Source organism: Apteryx rowi, unplaced genomic scaffold (genome assembly GCF_003343035.1).
Source record: "Apteryx rowi isolate R43461 unplaced genomic scaffold, aptRow1 scaffold_386, whole genome shotgun sequence".
Lineage (NCBI taxonomy): Eukaryota > Metazoa > Chordata > Aves > Apterygiformes > Apterygidae > Apteryx > Apteryx rowi.
The window spans coordinates 702,604-719,640 of record NW_020450374.1 but is presented as its reverse complement, the minus strand read 5'-3'; the positions used below and the strand labels follow the sequence as shown (position 1 = coordinate 719,640).

Below are 17,037 nucleotides of genomic sequence, written 5' to 3'. Positions count from 1 at the left end.
TCCTCCTCCTCCTGCGGGTGCGTGTGTGTGTATCTGCGCGTCCCCGCGCGGAAGTCCTTTCCTCCGCGCGTGCGCGGCTGCGCGTGCGCCTGTTCACACGGCTGCGCCGTGCGCGCGCTGCGTGCGGGCGCGTGTGCGTGTGTTTTTGGGTAGGGACGCGGCAGCGGGCAGGAGCTCCCCGCCTCGCTGTGGGCGCGCGCGTGTCTGTGCGCGCTGCTCTCGCTGTGCTCGTGCCCGCGTGAGCCGCGCGTCTCTGTGCGTGTGCCTGCGCCTGCGTGTGCGGGGTGGTGGCGCTTCCCTGGGTGCGCCAGCCCGGAGCTGGGCCTCTCTTCGTTCTCCTTCTCGGGTGCCCATTTCCCTGGGTGCCGGTTGTGGGCCCCCGGGACGGGCAGTGTGCGGGGGCGAGCGTGGCGTGCCGGGTGTTGTGCATGGGGTGAGCGTGGTTTGCGGAGTGTTGTGCGTGGGGGGGGCGAGCGTGGCGTGCCGGGTGTTGTGCACGTGTGTCGCAAGCCTGTACCCCAAGCGGCTGTCTGACCTGGCTGGCTGGCTGTACGTCACACCACGTCTCCAGCTGTGAGGCTGCGCGCTGCCGGTGTGGCGGTGTGTCCAGGGGTGTGCGCTAGTGCCCTGGGGGAGCCTGCGGGGTGTTTTGCGGTTGTGAGCCGTGTCAGCGGGACAGTTTGCCTCTGTGCAAGGTGTGTGCATGTGGCATGGTAAGGATGTGTCTGTAGGGGTCAGCAGCGTGTGTGTTTATGGCATTATATGAGTCAGTTGGAAAGTCTTTCCAGGGCCTGCATTATTTGTGTTTATCGAGGGATGCCTTCTGGCAGCCAGGCTGGAGCTGGAGGCTGTGCTCTGGCTGCAAGTGTGCTTAGAACTGGTGCAGAACGAGTCCTTAGAAAGCGGCTGGGAGGGAGGCCTGGTCTGTTGTCCTTTCTACTAAAAAAAAAAAAAAAAAAAAAGTACAGAACTTTTAGCTTATTTGCTTTGGCCCACCACTAAGTGACCCCTCTTCCTCCCCTCCTCCTTCCTGCCCTGGAAAAGGAAATGTCACACAAGTCTGAGCCTTCATCTTTTTAGTCTGAATGCTTTCCACCCAAAACTCTCTTCTGAGAATGGTTTGATTCCACATGCAGGTTATTTTGGTGTAGTCATTTTGGTACACACTCACAAAAAAATAAGCCAGTCATTTCTGTGTGTTATTCATCTTCATAGAAAGTGTAATATGGTAGTTCTGTGCAAAACCAGAACACTTTACTAAACCAATTTGTGATCTGAAATTCATTCATATCACCTTATTCTCTCCTTGTCTGCTGTAATCAATATGGAAAACTGCCATTAATAGAATTAGCAAAGTACGTGGTGAATTGTGCTTACAGCCTGGCTGAGAATTGTAGGCTCACCTATTCTATGCAAATGGAGCCTGTTCTTTTCCATCCTGCCCTTTTGTTCAGTTCACTCAGGCTTTATGCTTTTACAGTTTTAAGCTCTTTGGGAACAGGGATTGCCATCTATTATGTCAGTGGAGTGGCTAACATAACAAGATCTCAGTTTGATGCTCTTAATACATAAATTACTGAAATTCTGCCAGAATCTGGTTGTGAAGAGTGAAATATTCCATAGCAAGAAAAAGGAGAGACAAAAATATCTGTTACTGCTTTTTTCCTGGTCTGGAAATCAAGTGTGGAATTTGAATAACCATGAAGAAAAGTTTTGGCAGAGCTGAATCCTGGAAAGATTTTGTTTTCAACTTAAGAATCTGTAGTATATATTAGAGGACAGCTTTTCAAAGGCATAGGTTGTAGTTGGTTACTATTGCCTCTCTGAGAACCTTACCTGTAAGACAGAAAATTTTTAGTGGTGTTAGTGGGAGCAATAAAGCTAATAATCCTCTTTGCTGTGATTAAAAACTACCTGCGTGAAAGCAGGGTATTTCAATGCATAGACCTTGTATTCCTTCTCTCTGCATTTTATTTAATTCTGTTAAGTTTAAACTTTATGCTTGTTTTACTTGGTGCCTTTCTCATTAAATTTAGTGTGCCAAGAAATAGTGCAGCCTTCTCATGCTGTTTGTTCTCAATTAACTTGATCTTTCTGGGAATTCATTGCACTCTTTTTCCTTATCCTTTGTCTCTTGCCCGTTTACACGGTGATTGCCTAGGGGTTGTGTTTTTATGCGTGCCTCTCACAGTGGGAGTCCAATCTTAATTACTTAAAAGACACTACTGTAATAAATGTATTTAATGATAACTTTATCCCTTCTATTTTGTCTCATGCATATCATCCTCTGCCAGTCCAATCCACCCTGACAAGATTCTCAGTCATTTGTTTGTTCTTTTCTTCCTGAATCTATATCTGTCATCTTTTTCATTTGACATAGCTTCACAAGCTGGTTAGCAAAGTCACTGTTTTCGCATTATTATTTTTTTATGCCATCTCAAGGCCTATTCTGCCAGGCCCTACGCCAAATGGTAGATAATTTGTTTCACAAAGAATTTAAAGTGAGGCTATACAAGAAGGAAAAAGGGGGGTAGAAAGAGATCTCCTCTGTGAGCAAGTCTTCCCCCACATTCGCATCCCATCTCCAGGGACCGAGGGTTTGGTTGTCCCCTGGGGACGCTGGAAACTGGTTCCAGTGCTCTGTGCTGGGTGAGGGGGGTTTCAGGGTGGATCTCCTGCTGACGCTGATCCCTTCAGTGGACAGTCAGCTGTTTGTAGTGTCCAGCAGAGGTGGGAATGCCCCTCGCTGGATGATAAAGGGCTTGCCTGGGGCCCCAAGGCTCTGGTATCTGCTTCCGTTGAAACTCCATCATTCGTTTTATGGGAGGAAGAATCGAGCTGTTGAAGAGCTGTCTGCAAGGAGCTTGTGCCTGCTGGCTCTGGGTGGAGGAGGGTCTCCCTTTGTCCCATGGCGAACATCCTGCTCCTTTCGAAACTGGAGCTCTAGTTCTTAATACCTAGTCCAGAAATTTCAAGTGCCAAACAAGATCATCAGGAATTTGCTATTGACGTTGTTGGTTTTATGCAACACCAGGAAGTCTTGGTCATGGGCCAAAGCTGGAGGGTGGGACAGCAATTTTTCCAGAGTCATTCTCCTAAATCCATGTTTAGTCTCCTGCACAGCTGTGCTTGCAAAGGTACTGTGCATCTGGAGGGCCCACTTAGATTGTGCACCTCTGTTTTCCTCACCTGTAAGACCGTATAGTTCCTTCCTTTGGAGGGCATTTGGGCAGGGAAGCTTTGGGGAAGCCTTGGAGAGAGGCTCTTCCACTGTTGCCCTTGCTCTTTAGCACCAACTGGCATGGCTTGCCTCCACCTTCCTGCCGTGCTGTACCCATAACCGTGTGGTTGTGCAGGCCCCTGATTCAGAGAGGGGCTGTGGCTGCCCCTGCGCGCTCCTTAGTATTCATTTCCCTGTTGGTGTTTATAAAAGATTTTCTCAGATTACCGAGATGAAAAACTCCCTTGTGCTGAGCTGAGCATTGCTGTATGTCGCTTAACGCTTCAGAGCAAACAGAGATTTAAAAATACAGAAATTTGGGGTACTTAGTGGGTACAGGTTCTTGCATTCTGCAGTAACTCATTTACTCCTTTTGAAAATTGCTTAATGCACACATTTCTCTATTTTTATTTTAACAAGCGACAGCAAAAAATTAGAGCAAAACCAGCAACTCTGTGGGGTGGAAAATGATCACTGTTAACTGAGCCCCTGCACAGAATGCAAGAATCCAGTTGAAATGGCTCAACCTTTGTTTGGTTTCTGAAATTGGCCTCTGTTATATGAATTAAAACAAATCTTTTGAAGATGCATGCTCTGCCATTAAATCGCTTAGACTGATTTACTGAATCCTGGCAAAGAACTGATTTTGCTCCCTGAAAAGCAAGGCTGACTGAATATATTAAAATGTTAATCATAAAGCGAGTCTGTGGGTCCCTGTGGTGAGATACAATTAAAGTTAAAACTTCCCAGTTTTAAATGTCTAGTTTTACATCTTGACTGTAGGGAGAGGAGTTTCCACTGTACATCTAAGACATTGTTCTGCAGCCTTTGCAAGTTGCTGGGTTCAGCTGCAAAGATTTTAAAAGCTGCTTTTGTTGGCAGCCTAGGACACATCCATGACCTTATTAAAGTGGAAGTGAAAGCCCTCTCTCTCTCTCTTTTTTTTTTTTTTTTTTGCAACAGTAAATCTACTAATTTTACAGTCAGTTGAACAGCAATAGATTAATTTGTTTAAAGTCTGCATTCACAAAGAAAACGTGAACTTCGCTGCCTTGAATACCCAAAACTACAGTGAGATATTTAAAGGGTAGAAACTATTACAACTCACCCTCGAATGGTCCCGGCAGCTCCCTGTCACCTGCTTCCCAGCACAGGTGCTGACCTCCGCATCTATTCTGTCCCTCCCGGCAGCCTCGCAGCCCGGCCGAGCCTTTGTGTGCCTCAGAGAAGGCTTTCCCAATGGCCCGGCCAGTTTTCTTCAGCAACCACAGGAAGCAGAATAAAGAAGAGGTTAAGGGCCACCGTAAGGGTCAGAATGGGTTAAATTTAGTTAACATCAGAGGTTATAGCTTTTAACAAGAGCATGAAGGAAACTTATTCGAAGATGCAATTTGTTTCTTCTTTGTCAACCATTATTTTTTCTTACTCTATTGATAGTGACAGCTTAACAAAGTTTTTATATGCCAGGGTTTTCATCCTTTAGAGGATAAAGAACTGCGATGCAAAAAAGAGATGCAGGTGGAAGACTTTATAAAGCCTCCATGATTTTCAGACTGAGGGTTGAAAGTAGGCTCCCTGCTTGGCTAAGTCAAAAATAATTTGTAAATGTTAAAAAAAATACACGTTAGGGACAGAGGAGCTGCTTTTTTTTTTCCCCCCCTTTCCCCAAAGTAACTTGCCAGGAGAAGTGTTTTGTCAGAAGTATTACAATCAGACTGCTTTGCATGTATTTTTTCCCAAGGTAATCTTGTTTTCTTTTTTGTCCATCACTAAAGATGATTGGAGCCAAATACCCTTAACAACAGTCCTGATCATCTCCCTTCAACATTTTTTAGTGTATAGCACATGATAATGATACTAGTTCTTCGACTTTTTTCCTCCAGTTTAGTAAAGCAGCACAAACTACAAAATGCTCTCCATGGACAGCTCCACCAAGAAGTTCTTATTCAGCTTCTTGAACTGCAAAGATTAGAAAACAGTTTAAATCTTTTTGAAAACTATTCAATTAAAAATGTTCAGTAGGATTTTTTGTATGTCCGTACAGAATAGTTTATCTTCTGCTAATCTTTTCTTCAAAATTAATCCGTAAGACTACAGCAATTTTGTGTCTTATTCTAATGCAAAATAAAGAACTGAAGTCTGAAAATAGAATTTAATTAAATCTGATAGAAATTCATCAGGACAAACACACATTTTAATAGTTGGTTTTTTTTTCTCCTCATGTTTTCCTAAAGAAAAAAAGCTCATGCGATCATTCTGTCTGCATATCCATCAGTCTTTCTGCACGTTCTCTCAGTACAGTTTCATTCCCGTCGACACTTCAGCCCAGTTTGGCAGAGAGGTAGTGCCCTCAGAGATACTGTATATTTATATTAACCATACGTATTTATGTATTTCTACAAGTTTTATGAAAATCAGAGATTAAATAGAGGAGACACCCTCAAATTAATGATTCCTTCAGGCAAAAGAGTTCAGCCAGTTGACCAGACGGTGTACATGTATGGGCTGCCCAGTTACCACGTACGTATTATCAGACTAGTTACAGCACGTGCTGTCTTTTGCCAAGCCAGCTGGCCAAAGGAGTGTATAGGGGATGGTGAAGGATGAAGGAGCACTGCAGTGAAGGGAAGGATTTAGATGGGAAAAGGAACTGTTGGAGCTAGGACATTTTGAGGACACGAGAGACAGAGGGGACATGGTGGAGTGGACTTTGATACTATGTGGTCTGTTGTAAGAGACGCAAAGGACAGCGGGGATGATTACGGGGGAACTAAGAGACAACGCAAACCTTGACGAACCAAGTGCCATTTACTTCACTGCTCATAGGACAAACTTTGTTTAAAGCAGAAATTTCATCCGATTTGCGCTGTCATTGTGATCTGTGTGACCAAGGCCTGAAACTTCAAATTAACTTGCTTTTTTATTAATTGAGATTTGCCCTGGGTTCACAGCTGTATATGTGAAAGCTGCTTTTGCTCTCTGGAGACTAGGTTACGCCTTTGAGAAGTACATAATCAGTTTGACACTTCCGGGATAAATCTCTTTGAAACCAGTTAGTGTGCACGGTCTTGTTAGTGTAGGCTAAATTTTTCTCTGAGGTACAGATAGAAAACTGGGAGAAACCCAGTTCAGCTCACAGATATGTGTATTTGTACTGGCCTGACACCAGCTGAACGTGCTTGATGCCAGGGCTGGAGCTGCGAGGCACATTGTATAGACACAGATATAGACACCTGGCTAGTGAAGGATGGGAGAAGGACAGAAGAAGGGCAGTAGGGACCTGGGGAAAGGTTGGACTTTCTCTGTCCCCAGAGCTGGGGAAAAGGGCACAGACCAGCCAAAAGGGCCCAGTCCTGTGTGTCGTCTCTTTTTGGTGCACGCATGCACAGGGCTGGCCTCCACCAAGGAGGTGACTTCCTAGTGACCTACCTGCAGCCAAAAATGATCAGGAAAAAGTATAGCTTTCAACAACGCGGACAAACTGGCCTGGGAAAACTCAACAAAAAGTCCCACTTACTATTCTGCTCACAAGCTGCAGCCAAAACTCAGCTGTGAGTAGAATAAGAACATCTTTTTAAAAATGTAAAACTGCCATTTTTTTTTTCCTTCTGAGCTGCTTTTAGAGGCTTTAAAGCATTCATTTCAAAAGCTTCACAAAGGCAGCAGGCATCAAACAGCTGAGGCTGAGTGCAAGCTTGGGGAGGAGAATTGCTAAGTAAGTTGCGTGGGTGACGGCTGCAGACGCGTGTGCCGCAGCAAGGTTATCTGTTCACCAGCAGACACTGCTCATGGCTTTTTTTTTTAATGCTGGAGTATCAGGGCAGAAGGCTTAGAACAAGCCRAAGAGCCCTGGTTCATGTGGCCTAAATTTCACCTACACTTTGTGTTTCTGTTGGCTGAATGATTCTTGGCTTTGAAGTCAGGAGATGTGAGTTTTGATTGCAATTCTGTCACTTACTTACCCTATGGTCTTGAATAAGTTATTTCATCTCTGTGCTTTCCTCTCATCTTTTTGTCCATTTAGACTGAATCTCTTTGTTGTAGGGTCTTTCCCTAATTATATGTCTGGACTATGCCTAGCACAATGGAGCTGTGCTCTCAGGTTAGGTGCCGCTATAATCTAAATGAACAATAAAGAAAACTGCTGAGCTGCACCAGGACCCCCCTGTTATCTCAGGGCTTTTGCTGACAGCCTTAATAAAATAAAAATCTTTCAAAAGACTGAGCATTCCTGCCTACTGCTCAATTGCTCGCTTTTTGTGTGGTATCTAGAACATGAAAAAGCATCAATTATGGTATCTGGGTTGTCAGAAAATAATGATTTATAGTGTATTGTGGTTTCTGAGTTATTAGTAACATGTTTTTTCTTTCTGAAATCTCAGTGGTAGCTTCAGTACTTCACTATGCAAGATTTTTGTCAAACTGAATTATAAAACAACATGCCACTATATACCTCATTTATTTTGATTTTTTTTTCTTAGCTTTGCTCTTTTGTGTAGGTGCAGTTCGTATGCCTGAGATTAGGACAGAGCCTCTTCTGGTATTAATTACACAGCACTCCTGAAACCTGTTGTATCTTATCCCCACAAGGATGGGGCCCATTGTCAGAATTACTGGCTCTGCTCTGTGATCTCAGCAAAACTGTATATATTCTCTAAGATCATCCTCCTCTGTAGATCTAAAAGACCAAAATCTAAAATCTAAAAAAATGTACTATACCCTAGAAAAAAAATCTCCATCCTTAAAGACTGAAGCATCATACCAACCTATACCCACCCTTGCAGCTCCTGCTGTTCCACCCAGAATTCAGGCTGGATTCTCCTGGGACATGTGTATGGAGAACTCATCTTCAAGAATTTTGCATTTCACCAATTCCTACAGTCCTACAGTTTTGTCTTGTCTTTTAGAAAGTTGTCTCTCAGACAGCATCTACAACAAACTGTTCCCAGCTAGGTCAACTTTCAGTATCCCATGGAAGTCATCTGTTCCTGGATTTTGTACACTGGGGGCTTCTTCCAAACCCCACAGTTTGCTATCAACTTCTTGTAGTTTAATTGCAATAGTCTCTCTCCCCCTTCCCTTCTGTCCTCCCTCCACATGCTATAAGGTTAGAAGAAACCAATTCTATGAGCATAATTTCTTTTTTTTTTTCTTGAACAAAGTTTTTGGCTCCAGGAGGAAGGGCAATCTAAAAGAATTTACTGCTTTGTGATAGAATTGTAAAATCATAGAATAATTCAGGTCRGAAGGAACCTCAGGGGATCATCTGCTCCAATGAAATATCCAGAATTTTGGATTGTGTTCTCAACTTTGAGGGATAAAACCCCCCTTATTTATTTGTGGATCATTGCAGAAATCACCAGGACTCTAAGTGATTATCAGGTTCTGCCCTTTGCAATTCTGTTGGGGGCCCTTAAGTGTATATTTTTTCAGAAGCAATTACATTCCTACAAGCTCAGTCCATATAAAATTAGTTATTTTGTATTTGAGTAGGAGTTTGAGAATTTATTTGTTAATAATTTTAAAGCACTTTAATTGTACTGAGGAGCCTTTAAATTCTAAGCATTTTATTATTTGGTTGGATTCATATACCACTGATACTTACATGGTATCAAACCTTAAGTTAGTTACATAAATTAAGCATGGATGTTGGAGCCACAAGAAATGAGTAATATTTTTTTTCTGTAAAGAGCAGAGAGAGGTAATTGTTTAGATATAAGAAGTTCAGAAACCAGCTCTGCATTAACACATGGGATTCTGCTCAGAAATGAACTGAATCATTCCCATATGCAACTAAGATCAAGTAACTCACAAACATAGGTAGTATTAGAAAGATGCTAGCGGGAATTTATTCATACCGGAAAGGTTCAGATGCATTCATTCTATTAAAGTTTGTCAAAGGAAAAGCCTTCTGTAAAATGTACTAGTAAGCACCTCTAAAAGTATTATTTATCATAACAAGATCTTAAAATGTCTCAAAAATCTTAATTTAGGTATCTGCACCTTTATAGTATTTTTCCATGTTCACAAAGTAGTGTAAAATTGGTGACTGATTCTGACAAGTGAGGGAATTGGCATTATCCCTCCTTATACCTAGAGGAACTAGAGGAACTAGAGCAACAGATCTGGAATTAAATCTTTTTAACATCCAAATCTAATACTTTTTTCTCTGAACCAATATGTCTCTGAACAACATGCCACTGAAAAAGATAAGAGTTAGTATTAGCTGTTTCATGGCTGGGTAAAAAAGAAGTGGAAAAATTGCAGTATCTTTCCTTAAATGACTAAAAAAGGGAAAAAGTTAAAAGTAGGCCTAGAAACCAGGCCAGTCGGTGCCTTATTTAGTGGTTCTTTTTCCATGATCTCACACTGCTTTTGAAAACTTTGAAGGGGAATGCCATGTTAAAACAGAAACATTTGCTTTGGTCTTACAGTTACATACATGAGTAATGAAAAACAACTGTACTTCATAAGCCTGAAATATAATTAAATAATGCTCTAAAAGGTAAATGATTTCTTCTAATTATTTGTAAAAAACAGTCATGACTCATGCAGAGGGATGTATACCGAGTAACTATAACAAACGTCTGAGTAAATATGTAGGGACTGTCCCGCTGTTTGCTTTTGTTACTTTCAAAAGTATTTTTAATGGACCCTTTGGAATRTTTTCATTAAAATGAAATTTTGGAAAAAATGTAGCATTTCATCAAAGCCAAAGACTTTACTCTGGGATCCTGGCTCAAGAGGAGGGAAAGGCAGGTTCAAGTTTTCACTACATCAAATTCATGTCAAAATTTTTCATCTCACATCACTCCAGGCTAGATATGTAAACCTAGTTTTCCACATTCCCATGCAGTTCTTCCCAACCACTAATAAACAGACTGCAAGAAAGGCAGAAAAACATGCAAAGTTTCCAAATTTGGAAAATTTCCATGAAATACAATTACTGAATTTTGTTTGGCACTGAGATATTTTTGCACAATGAACATTTAGGGGAAAAAAATCTACTGATATTTTCCTCTTTTTTTTTTTTTTTTTTAGATTTTGTCAAATTATAACCCAAATGCTTTCATTTGGAAATGCTCTGAGGTGCTTCATAGCCTCATTACCCTCTCCAGTCTGGGCTTTCTAGGCAGACTATGTTTCCCAAAGGTGCATCAATTACTTATTTTAGTAAATGTGTCTCAACAGTTAAGCTGAGCCCAGAAAAGGACTCCAAATTTGAATTCTTCTGAATATTCAGAATGGCACATCCAAATTGAAATGTGCTTTGTTTGGAACATACCGTATTCAGACAAAAGGGTCAGAATATGCCACAAAAAGAAGAAATGAAAAGTTGTTCAGCTGAAAATTGAGGTTTTCATGAAAACCATTTCAGTGGAAAATTTGGGGACTAGCTCTGCATAATAAATACTCCCAAAGTTTGCCAGGAGAAAGGACTGAACAACACTATTTATTATTTCAGCATTTATCTTAGTTGAAGTCTATATGGGCTGGAAGCATCTACTTTATGCTGGGCAAGCACAGAGTCTCAGTGCAGGCATGAGTTCAGTCACTAAAATTGCATAATGCCATGTGCATAATCACTCCCGTATTAGTAACTACTTGATACCTCTGCAGTTACAAAGGTAGTTTTGTTGAATGCATGAAAGAGAAATTACAGAATCTGCTTTTCCTCCCTCCTCGGCTTGCTGTCAATATGGAAAGGGCTATTATCTGGGGCAGGCACAGAGGGATGCGCACTTCAGCAGAAGGTTACGGTCTGCGTTCATTATATGCAAATCTGCCAGAGCATTTCTCTGCTACTCATTAACATAATATCAGTTGGTGCATCAGGGTAATTCTTATCTGATCCAAAACATGCCTCATGTAGGCAAAACAGTTTAGCCACATAAAGAAATGATGAGCTAATTCAGTCTTGATATAACCATATCAAAGTCAACAAATATGCACCAGAGTGGTACATGACTTGATTATATCTGCAGAAACCCTGCCTCACAGACAGTTTATTCATTTAAATAATCAAATTAAACAAGATAGTCCTAAATGCATCTTGTTTAACTTGATTATTTAAATAAGCAACCATCTGGCATGAATGACACAGATTAAGTTCTCTTTTCAATTTTCCTTTTTTTCATTCTTTAACACCAGAACTATTTTACATCCTGTGTTTATTTCATGTTACTTCTCTGCTAGAGTATCTTTACGTAGGGATTGGGGGAAGAAATTAATAGAAATTATAATACAATCACAAGCTGAACTCTCTATCTCCACAACTTGATACTAATCAACTAAAGGGACTACATTAGCATCACTGTACAACTATTTTAGCCACAGGAGAATACATTTATTGTTAGAGGAATACAGCTAAAATCTATCAGTATTAAAAGGCAAGGAAGAATATGGTAAAAAGGTTGAATATGAACCTTAGGAAGCTGAAATAATCCAGTTCTCCATTTGTGGTCAGGGTCCTAATTTCATTAAAAGTATTTTTTGTCTTTTTGAAGAAGAAACACTTTTTAGTACTCTTTATTAAAAACAGAATATCCTTGGGTTTACAAAGCATTTCTTAGGGTCTGATTCTGAAGACACGTGCGTGCAAGAGCTGCTTTACACATGAGAATAGTCCTACTGTTGCTGAAGGGATAAAAGGCTTGAGAAAAGTTAKGTATGCAGTAGGACACTTAAGAATTGGAATTGCTGATGTGCTCATTGCTAAGTACCTGTGCATATCTTTGCTTTTAGAACTTTAGATAATTATATTTACAGGAATTGTACCACACTAAAATTAGTAAGAGCGAATCATGTTTAACTGGGGAGGAATGTTTTTTCACAATGACCTCACGTATAGCCTCTTGCTTACAAAATCTATCGTGCGCTCTGTAGTATCTAGAGAAGAGATGACCTTCGATTTTGATGGCCACATAATACAGGTACCAGTACGGTGACCAGAAGTTGATTCCTTTCCCTTGAGGATGAAGGCTTCYGGAGCTGTGCCTAGTTTTAACGCTATTAGAAAGATTAACACGTATCAATGGTGACCTCTGAATCTTTAAGACATTCCCAATATTCACTTCTACCGCACACTCTCAAATCCCACCGTCTTTACTAGGTGATTCGGGAAAGCCCGCATGTATGGGTGTCGCTGTGGTATTCACACCGTTCATGTCCTGGCACTGTCAGTTGGTTAATGTGCATGTCTACCATGTGTATTTTGCTGTTTGTGATCTGACTATTCCCATTCACCTCCCTGACTGCTCCCATTTTGCAGGTGGAGGACTGCCCATGTGGGAAGGTGCAGCAGCTTATGTGGTAAGTATTGGCAGTAATGGATATATCTTCCTGTGAGCTACAAGTATGTGATGAAGGAGGAGAGCATTAAAATAATAAATTCTTCTCTACATCTCTGCAGTTTGGGGAAAATTTTGTAAGATGCTCAGTGAAGGCCACTGTGTCTGCAGGCAAGGTGACCTGAGGAGTGGTTAGGCTTCCTGAACTTAGTATTTGCTTCCTTCTGCCCTAAGATCTCTAAAAGTCTCTTCATTTCTCTGTGCTTCCATTTGCCCTCCAACCTGCTATTTTGTCAGGTTGGTCAGCAGGCTCCTTGAGGAATTATCTCTGCTTTTCACTTGGTGTTCATACAGTGACAATCATCATGGGGATAAGGTTATGGTGGCATGAAAAAGGACTGCCCATCAACTGAGCCATTGTCAGAGACTGCTCACCTGCTCCTAACCTGTGGGATGCAGGAGGGAAATGTTTTAACATAGACCACAATGAAAACAGTTCATGTTAACACAGTTTATCATTTTTCGTACACCAGAATCTTGCCACATTCACCTTGGCTCATGCGATCTGAAGAAACCTGATGCGTCAAGATAACTTGGTTGTGTGTCCTGGCCCCCCTGTCCAGTTGGGACCTCTAGCTGCTACTGTCATACAAGCAACTAAGAAAACATCCTGAGCAAGGAGAAGCTGTAGAAAAGGAACTGGGAATTATTGTTACACATATGCATTTTCCTTTTCCTAATTCAAAATACACTTAATAGCACAGTACTATATAGGAATAAATAACTAGAAGAATATTGCATTCCTTCTAGCTTATAAGCTTCAAAAATGTCTGTCATATTTTGAGCATGTTTTACTTCCTGCAGCAAACAAAGATTCCAATATGAAAGCAAAATAAAATGACAAGCTTATCCTGTTCCAAAGTTATTCTGATTTTGTCCATTTGATTTTATTGTAAATGTAAGAATGAGKTATCCTTTCTATTATTATGTTAAAATAACGGTTCCTCCTCCCCACTCTACACATACACACACACCCTAGTGCTGCTAGTTGCAGTAATTAGCTCAATGTGCTAATGAGAGTTTCCAGGGAGAATGCTGACAGAATTAATTAATGGGTGAATTTCACTTTAATAAATGTATAGGCAATTTTCTAAATGCAGATGGCACAGTCCACCCTGATGGGGGCTCAGCCTTGAGCTACTTAATACAGTAAGTGTCTGGGGAAAGTGGTTAATTTGTAAAATGCTTCATGATACTGATTAGAAGAGAAATAATGCTTATGTTTTCTTCCCAATGCATTATTCATTTCTCAACAGTTTGAGAATATGGCATCCTTTTAACTGTCCACTGTTTCCAGACCTCCGCAGTGAATCATGAGAAAGGAACAAACATGCACTGTCATCTGTTCAGAGCAGGTTCACCCGTGGGTTTTTCCTGCAAGCCTGCTCTTTCCTTGAGTCACAAGGTTTATTTTATATCATGAAAGTGAAGGACAGCAACAGGAGCCTCAATTTGGCTATAACACCAGCTAAGCAGTGTGCCATACACTACAAGATTGGGGTTGCAAGCACCAATCCAGCTCTTGCACGTATGATCAACACAGCTCTTCCAAGCCATGCAGCTGGGCCATGAGGAGGGACATGTGGTGGCCCCCTGTGTTCACTGATTCTGGAGGCAGTCAGGATCCAGCAGTCCTGGGAAAGAGAGGGGGCAAATCCCTTGTTATTCTCATGAAGTTACACATTGGAATATGGTGGCTGAACACTCAAAAGCAGGATGCCATAAAGCATGCATAAGAACTAGCTAAAAGAACAGGAGGGTCCAAGCTCCTGAGTAAACATGGTATTTATTAACTCAACTTTGTTGTGCAACATTTCCCATCTTAACATGAGGTCACAAAAATATATTTGTTCTTGTCCATCCGATGCCAGTAGCTTTCAGGGTTTTGCAATTTAGCTTACTTCTGRCAGAGAAATCACTGATATAAACTCTGGATATTTTTGCCATGCCTTTCTCATTTACACAGAGATGCTATTCCTTGAACAGAGATGGTCATATGCAAACACACCTTCTCTTCCAAAAAGCTCAAGGCAACTGCCAGTGTCCAAGTGCCAGGTAACGGTTGTGTGTGAAGTATCAACTTCAGTCAGCGACCTGAAAGCAGAGAATAATACTTGACATCTGCAACAGTGATCCTAAAATGAAGCGAGAAACATATGAATGGGTTTTGGGTCAGTGCTGGGATAGACTGACCCCTGACAGTGACAGGTGATGGATACTTAGAGAAGGACGTATGATCAGGGCAAGCAGAGAGATGCTTTCTTGGTGTACCCTTTTACCCTTTTGGCTTTTGAACAGTTGTGTTTGTGCATGTCCATGCATTTGTTTAGATGTCCATACTTGTTTATATATTCATGTTTAACATGTATTTCCATCTTCTTCAGCTGGAAGTTGCATTTCCATCTTTGTTTTTAACAGCACTTCGTGTTTTTTTTCTTATGCTGTTTGTGTCTAAATCCTTTTGGAACTCATCTGTGCCTTTATGTCTCTCATATCTTTTGACAATGATTTCCACAGTTTTTCTTAAGTAAGAAAGTACTTTCCTGTTTCTTTTAAAAGTTATGCCACCTAATTATCCTATTGTAAGAAATAGCAAATAACCATTCTCTTTCATTTTCCCCATGTCATTAATAATTTAAGAGATCACTATCTTATCCCCTCTCATTCATCCCTGTTGTAAACTGCAGTGTCCTAATATATGCAGGCACTCCCCAAAGAAGTCATTGCACGCCTTTAGTCTCCTTCTCTTTCTTTGTCAGTTCTAAGCACCTGCTTTTGAGATGGTGAGACCAGAACTGCCTGAAGTATTCAAGGTTTGAGTACATCTACACTATGGCATAATGGTGTTTTCTATTTTGCTCTCTATTCTTTTCCTAATAACTCCTGACATCCTGTTTACCTTCTTGACCACCACTGAGTAATGAGCTGATATTTTCAGAGAGCTGTTCATAAAGATCCCTTCCCTGGTGATAATAGCTAATTTAGAGTCCATCACTGAGTATACATAGTTAGGATTGTTTCCTCCCATGCACATTGCTTAGCATTTATCAATGTTGAATTTCATCTTCTGTTTTATCCTCAAAGTCACTCCAGAGCATAAAATCCTTCTGTAACTCTTCATAGACAATTGTCATTGTTACTCCTTGACAATTCTGCAACATCAGCAAACTTGGTGAAGTGACTACTCACCCCTTGCCCAAATCACTTACAAAAATGTTGGCACACACGGCTCCCCAGTTGTTATATCTCCTTCATTGAGGAAAGCTGTCTTATCTTTTCTACCCTTTCTTTCATATCTTTTAACCACTTTAGATTACTTATTAATCCTCACAGGAGAGTTATTCATGACAGCTTCATTTCTATAAGARCCTTCACGAAGGACCTTAGTGAGAACTTTTTGGAAAACCAAAAAAGGAATTTWACAGCACAAGCAGAAAAGCTCTTATGGAGGTGCATGAAATACAGCTCCTACTGATCTTGTCATGAGCATAACAAAACCTGAAGGTGAGACTCAAGCAAATGTGAAATTAAATATCTGAGGCAACTCTTTGGATTAAAAGATGCTTAACAGACCCAGGGTGTTCTCCCTGGTTGCCAGAGAGGTTGTGGAAGCTCAGTCCTCAGAGAGTTTCAGACCGACTGGAGAAGGCCCTAAGAAACCTGATCCAACTTCAGAGTTGGTCTTGATTTGAGCAGGAGTTTGGAGTATATGGACTAGAGCTCCAGAGGTCCCATACAACTTAAATTTTTCTACCATCCTATGTTTGTAAGCACACAAGGGACATATGCATATATGAGTAGAGGGCTCTCTAGACTTGTCAGATTTTAAAAGTAACTTTTGATTTATGAATGGATTCCAGATTTGATTTTTAATAAACCAGTAAGTGAAATTTGTGCTTGTGTTTAATGAAAACAATTGGCAAGGTGCAAAATGACTGAAATGTAACTCTGTTGCATGTTCTGTTTGCCATAAGATTTCTCTATCTATTCCAGATAGCTCCCTTTCTATCCTAATGAAAATATTTCAAATTTTAAATCATGCTTTCTCGTAGTCAGTGCAAAGTCCTAGACCTCCATCCACAGTCTTTGCAACTCTGGATATTTAATTTGTCAAGTTCTCCTATAACTGCCCTGGACAAAGGCAGTGTTGGTCTAATCTCCTGTGATGGTTCCCATGTGCAAACCAGATCATGTCTCTAAGCAGCACCTGAGTAGAAAATCATTTCATGTTCCTTATTTTAGATAGCAAATTATCTTTGTCCCAGACAAACTCGATATTAATTGTCATTTATGACCACAAATTATTGTAATTAGAGATGGTTTGCTATTAATGGGTTGTAAAAAGGTGAATCAGAGTTTAATTCAAGCTGCCATTTCATGATTTAGTCATGACTTGCCCATGTCCTTCAGGTCAGTGGGAAAAGTGATCTATGAACTGTGAGTGCCGTTAGCTCCCTAGGTGGAACT

The 17,037-nt window shown here is 41.0% G+C and overlaps 1 long non-coding RNA gene across 2 annotated transcripts; it reads left to right on the top strand.

Annotated features, from left to right (window-relative positions):
• LOC112970204 lies at positions 1–13,421 on the top strand. 2 transcript variants are annotated; one of them, XR_003254920.1, is made up of 3 exons: positions 1–17; positions 12,492–12,575; positions 13,044–13,421. It is a non-coding gene; the product is annotated as an uncharacterized LOC112970204 (long non-coding RNA). The 2 variants fall into 2 exon arrangements; XR_003254919.1 differs by lacking the exon at positions 1–17 and adding an exon at positions 25–695.
• Positions 13,422–17,037: the final 3,616 nt, after the last annotated feature.